The 7,045-nt window shown below is 36.7% G+C and overlaps 1 protein-coding gene across 1 annotated transcript in view; it reads right to left on the bottom strand.

Annotated features, from left to right (window-relative positions):
• LOC106879865 (cartilage matrix protein) overlaps window positions 1–7,045 on the bottom strand; it is a 54,123-nt gene that overhangs the window by 35,195 nt on the left and 11,883 nt on the right. The gene's annotated exons all lie outside the window — the stretch shown is intronic.

Below are 7,045 nucleotides of genomic sequence, written 5' to 3'. Positions count from 1 at the left end.
ATCAGGAAAGGTATCTTCAAAAAATCACATTCTTGACACTTTTTGATTCTTACACGGTGATAGATATATTAAAAAAATTCACTCTTACGTATGCAAATGAGTGGAGGGCATGAAATGGTGGGACAAGTACATCAACCTATTGAGACTAAATCTAATCAAACACAGCACAATGAAATTTTCACAGAACTAAGAGCTAAAAGGTTTCAAGTTGCAGGCAGTTTTTTAAATCGTCCAATATACTTGGTTCTATAATTTTTCAAAACAGTGGAATGGAATTTATGACAACATGAGGGAATTGCATCAGAGAATTTATTTAATGTATTTAAACTATATGATCTAAGGATACTGTACGATTCCCTTATATATAACCTGCATCTATTCGATATATGAGGCAAGAGTTGTTGAGTTTTTAAACTTAACTTTAATAAAGGAACTTAAATGGGCTCTGTATCTCTTCTTAAAATCAACAGCGCTTCCTATATAAACGTTAGTTTTTAGTTAACTACTTTTACTGCACACTTATACACCAAACTTTTCCTAAAACATGAACTGGCAAGCGGACATGATTCAGACACTCTACAGCTACATGTTTTTTAAATTCTTTTTTACTCTCATTCCTGTTATTGTCTTTTTGTTTTATTGTTTTTATTTATTTTGGGGGGATGGGTTGTCAAGATCGGTAACTTCCTTGGGTTGACTTGGATTAACATTATTAATTTTAGATTTACTTAGATTTATTATTCTACATTTGTTATTACTACCAGGGCCTACATTAGATACGTTATTAGTGTTAGAGTCCTTATTCGACTGACGTTTTATTTTACTTCTACTTATAGAGGCTATAATAGATCCTAGATTAGGCACTGCAGAGTAGGAGAATTTTATCGAAGATTTATTACAAATTGACTAATACTTGTGGTGCTTGGGAAAATTAGCCTTCAACATCTTGAAAAATAACTTATGCAAGTTCTTAACTCTAAGAAAAATGGTGGGGAAAACCAGATTACTTCGCGTTTTCTAGAATTGGATTGCTTAGTCTTGTTAGATTTTCCAGAATCAGAATGTTTATACTTATTATATTTACTATATTTATTCCTAGGTTGTATTCCACTAGCTATGATATGATTGCCATATGGCTTATTTATATCTATGTTTATCAATACAGAGTTTGCGCTAATAGTTTTAGGGATAGAGTTAGGAGATATATTTGCTAATTTTCTTTTAAGTTGCGTGTTAGGTATGTAAGAAATTTGATCATTAAAACCACTTAGTTTCAAGGCATTATTGTAAACCGGGGCATGTTGATTAAAGATCTCATTGGAAGATAAATTTAAGATTCTAATAGAAATAGCTGTAATTATGCTATTGATAGTCTATCTAGGATGGTTCGAGGAAATGTTAATATATTGCAGAGATTGATTAGGTTTCCTAAATGGGTAGTATGATCCAGTAGTAAGGTCCAATGTCACGTCCAGAAAGTTGACTCCCTCAGAATTAGTATCGAAAATAATATTAAGTTTGAAAAAAATAACAAAAATTTCCAAAGGGCTTTTTAAAATTTTTCTACCGCCGGTTTAGATAGGCTATGTGTAGCAAGGAGCGCATCGTCCCTATAAAGACCTCCGGACACATTTGGAGAGCTACTTTCAATTTGAGAGAGGAGATATAGGCCCACCAAATCTGTCACCTGTGCTGAATCGGACGACCCCATAGTTATATCAAAGTAGTCCGTAGATTCAGATTTAATCCAGTTATGTTCATTAAAGTTAATAAGGGTCTTTCTGGCTGCCAAGATTATATCAATATCTGATATAGATAGTAAAATTGCGAGCAAAAATCTAGTCTTTGTTTAAAAGAATAGGAGATATAGAGACGTAATAGTACGACATATCAAACTGAATAAAATGGATACTCTGCTTATCTTCCAGGGGATCGAATCAAGTGATTACATCACCGGTAGAGCACCACAAAGGGAGTTTGACCTTATATTTGCTAACTTTACCCAAATCAAATTTAGTTGGGCGAATTAGCCTAATAGGAGGTTTAGATTGGAAATTACGTTTGTGGTCCTTTAAAATGCATTGAGGTGCTTTCGGTGTGTATGGTTAAGTTCTGTCCAGTAGGTCCAAGTTTGAGAGGAGATTATAATGGATGTTGTTACTATCGTCCAATGCAGTAAAAATACTGCATTAGACGAAGATAAGCAGCATATCAATTTTATTCAGTTTGATATTTCGAACTATTACACCTCCAGGACTACTTGTGAAGGGCTCTACCTGCTGCCACAAACCGTTAAAGGGTGGGATAGGGATGCCGTGGCTGATGACGCGCAGGCATGCGCTGAGGCCGAGGCATCTGTGGCTCTACCTGGACTGTGACCGGGTGTGGATACCGCACGTTAGATCGATGTTTCCCAAGTTCACACGTTTTTGGGGACTGTAATCCTGGACCTATCGTAGATCGAAGTTAGGTACATGGTACACTGAGTGCCGAAAGGCACTTGTACTATTCTATCGCTCGAGCAATGCAATCGGTGACAGTTCAACCGCATCTACTACATGGCGTCTAGAGAAGTGGTAGAGAAGTGCCTCAGGCCAATCTGGTCAAAATGTGATGATACCTTAGGAGAGATCCTGGGCCTCGATGATAATCATCTCACCAGCCTGTTCCAAAGAACATTCGAGTTGAAGGGCCTTACCTGTCCGTGATAAGCTCACAAGGCATGGCTGCCCTTGCTCGCCGACTTGCCCACGATGCGTGCAGGATAAGGAAACTGTCCTGCATGCGATTGTGCAATGTTCGGGTGTGTCGGATCTGTGGGCTTATATCTAACAACTGTTGTCAAGTGTTGGAAGAGTACAGCTGTCCGCTAAGTCAATTGTAAAAATTGACCCACCTGCCTCTTTAAGTAAAGAAGGTAAGAATTGTTTACTCATTGTAGTAGCAATTGCGAAAGAGACTGTATGGAAAACTAGAATGAAAGGATGCGTGACCGGCAATTTAATCTCTGGCCTTACATTGGTGACTTTTTTCCCCTTCCACCTGCTGAAAAGGAAGATAAGGCTGGAGAGAAGATGCGAAAAGATGGAAGAGTGTAGTACGAATGTTGAGAATGGATGTATCAACATGAATACTACATAAAGGAGTTACAGTCTCAGTGGTGGAACGGAGTCTAAGCGGAATCTGTCCCCCCATTCCCTTGTTCATGTGATTTTATTTTGTCCAATTACATTCGATTTAATTATATCAGAAATTCTTTTAAAAATCGTACATCACATTGTTATATCATTCGACCCCATCAACTGTATCGTCCCCTCTTTGTTGCCCCCACCACCACCACCAGTGGGCAATAAAAAATTTGAATGTGATTTTATTCTGGCGTCGTGTTAATCAATTCTTTGGACGTTTTCCTGGTTAGGTTGCATTTTGTGGTACGGTGAGTGGATTGTTAAAATTGTTTTGTTACATTGTGTATTGTTAGGAAAAAAATTGTAGCTGCTTATGGCAGTTTTCTTGTTATAATTTCCCCCTTGTTTGAAAGGAGAATTACTGTTTTTCTTTGGGTCGTTAGCCCCAATCCACTGTTACTCTGTGAGGCATATTTTCCCATTAATTTATTTTCTGTGGGGCGTTAGCCCAAATCTTGTTTAAACAAATGTGTGACTCAACTGAGTCGGAAAAAATATGCCAGAAAGAATTATTGGATATGCCAATATTAACGTCACCTGTATCACCAGTGCAGCCTCCAGCCTCCAAAAGCCAATTTTGCTGAAGCAGCAAAGACCTCAACAAGGAAACTCAACACTGAGTTGAGCAAAATTATGAAATTCAAAGGAATGTTTAAAAAAAGAAGGGATGGAAGTCCAAATAGCCCCTCCAAGTGAAATTACGCACTTAACCAACAGGACAACTATAAGTTTTAAAACATACATTGTAAAAGAGAAAAAAACTAGACATGGTGTCTAGTGAAGCGGTAGAGAAGTGCCTCAGGCCAATCTGGTCGGATATAAACTATATAACACGTGCTAAGAAGTTTGCTGCCATCGAGGTGAGGTTCACCAACGAAAAGAAAGCCAGGCAGCATTCTTCAAAGACTTTAAGGACGGAAGAGGTAGTTCTTCTACCACGAACTTGAGGAGAAGAACATCAAAAATAAAAATAAATGATATGCCACCAGAAGTATATGCTGCCTGGGTAGTGGCAGCAACAGTCGTCGGCTTGGAGGACAAAATTTCGATCCTCTAAGCAACAGCAACCGGAAAACAAAATCGGCAGGGGTGAGGGATTGAAATGGTGATCCAAGCAGTCCCTGCAGATTTAGACGAAATTCCAGAAGCGATCCAGGTGGGGGACACAAGATTAATAGTTATGGTAGAGGGGAGGAAGCCTCACTGTTTCAAGTGTGGCAAGAAAGGCCACATAAGGACAGTACAGCCCTCCCCCATAAAAAGAAAAAGTGGTAGCTCCCCTACCACTCGAAGAGGAAGAAGAGGAAGAAACAACGTCAACAACACCAACTACACTACCAGCTACAACACCAACTACAACGGAGGGAAAGACGGAGTCTCCGGCGAAGGAAATAGATAACGATGAAGTAAAAGGCGAGAGGTGGAGCACAAAAAATGGTAAAAGAAGTACCTCACAACCCATGCATGCAAGCACCTCATCACATACACACACACAAAACAATCTATAACCGTACCAGAAACAAAAAGGAAGATTAAAACCTAATGGTAATCAAAGAAAGTACCAGATGGACTCGTTGGGGAAGTGCAAACCTGTGCTATTCTCCGCAGAACCATTCAGGACAATCTCCTCTTTATACGTTATACTTTAGAGGGGATAAATAGTAAACTTGGCTCGGGTGGAGTGGTCCATTTAGACCAAACTAAGGCTTTCGATAGGGTTGATCATTGGTACCTGGTGTCTGTTCTCGTGGTGTTCGACTTGGATCCGAAATTCCTTAGCTGGATCATTACCATGTATGGCAACATCGACTTGATAGTTCGGGTGAACGGAAGATAGGGCTGGAGAGAAGATGCTTGCAATCAGCGTGGCTTCATTATCAGTCATATTACTAGTCATTAATCAGTAAGTGGAGATTTATCATAAGTAGATACCGAAAGGCAAAGTAATTATTGAGGAAGAAAAGTAGTATACTTAATATTCATAATATCGCACTAGAATATGAAGAAATAAAAGATATTTTGTACCTTTATCGTTTCAATTTTTGTTCTTATCTGAGACATCTTATTTGTGATATAAATTTTCGCTCTTTGATTTTGTATGTTACTTCCCTCTACATGTTGACAACATTAGGAGAGTGTCTTAGGATATAAGTCAAATTACTTTTTGCATGATAATGAAAACTTCAAAATGTTAATGGGATATATTAAATGTACGTGCTGAGTGAACTTTTGCTTCAATGTCAGTATTTTATACATGTAGAAAGGCATAACATATGTAAGTTTGCTTAGATATACATACATATGATGATGAAGAGGATGAACAGCAACAACAACAAGAGAAACAAATAAAAGTAAAAGAAAATGGGGTTTTCCTTTCATATTGCAGTGAACTAATTCTAAAGTATATTGTTGCAGTAGAATAATTTCTAAATACCTTATTAATCGATTCAAATCCATGATTAGGAAAATATATCAAAGTGCATATTTTCACACTGGTTTTGCTTCTTAAAAGAGATTTTCATTGCAATGTACGTGTGTAATGCCTTGCTACTAGTCTTCATATAGTTTATAGAACGCCTACCAGAAACAGCCTTGTTATAGATTTATCAGGTAACATGGAACGTAATATTGTATATCTTATAAGGTACAAATTAAGTAGGAATGGAAATCTTTTTATTTTTATAATTATTCAAAAAATATCAAGGGAATACATCTTATAAATATTATAAAATGAATTACAAATAGGTGTCAGTATTAGGTTTATGATCTAAACTTGGTTTAAATTTTACTATACGAAAAGATTCTTTATAGATACTTTATCCTATCGTACTTTCTGCACATTGGTAAAGTGGGAAAAGTTTAAAATTTGGTTGCTGAGTTCTTCACATCTATCTAGATGCTTACTGAGTCAATTTTTTCTAATGTTCGGATCAAGTATTTATTGTTGGTGAACTGTCATGCGTTTTCTAAATTACATGGCTGTTCGGCCAATAATATTCTTGTCATATCTACAGCATGTTATGACATAAATTAAGTTTTCCGAAATTCATGAAAGTTTTTTCTTTTACTTTAAAAATATGCCCATTCTTGAAGCGGAACTCGGAGCCTTCCGATATATTGATACAAATTCCACAATATGTTCTTCCACTTGTTTTAACTGTCAGGTTTTATATAATGCTAGTAGATAGTTGAGAACATGTTAAAAAAGTCTCTTCAATGAATGAAGTTGCTTTATACTTTTAATTATTTCTTTGTTTTCCTAAGATTCTCCTCATTATAAATGTGTACGTGTGTGTCTGTGCGTGTGCCAGTGTGTGCACGTATATTAATATATATGTAAATAAGGTTTTGCCACTGTTTCGTAGCGAGTCTAAATAATAGAGAAAACCATTGAAAAGTGATTTACTGTGTTGTATATTAATAACGTTGATCATTACATAATTCAATATCAAGAAATGTATATTTAACCTCATTGTCAGTGAGAACAACTGGATTTCAAGGACGTTGCAGGTACGTGATAAATGCAACATCTAACTAATCTAATCGGGGATTTTAACGCTTGCACAATTTTTTATGATTTTGGAGGCATGAAACTTTCGGCAACAAAATATTTGAAGGAAAGAGATATTTTAAATCTTAACCGATATTGACTCTTGTGAATTTCATTTTCAGTTACAACAAATTATCATGTTACAAACGATAGTTTCTGCACGTAAATAAATTTATGCAATTAAAGAAGTTGACTGTAAATGGACCACTGCCTCACCCGAGCCAAGTTTACTATTTATCCCCTCTAAGGTATAACGTATAAAGAGGAGATTGTCCTGAATGGTTCTGCGGGGAATAGCACAGGTTTG

This window comes from Octopus bimaculoides, chromosome 4 (assembly GCF_001194135.2).
Source record: "Octopus bimaculoides isolate UCB-OBI-ISO-001 chromosome 4, ASM119413v2, whole genome shotgun sequence".
NCBI lineage: Eukaryota > Metazoa > Mollusca > Cephalopoda > Octopoda > Octopodidae > Octopus > Octopus bimaculoides.
The sequence above is the reverse complement of the archived record's forward strand: the minus strand, read 5'-3'. Positions and strand labels throughout refer to the sequence as shown.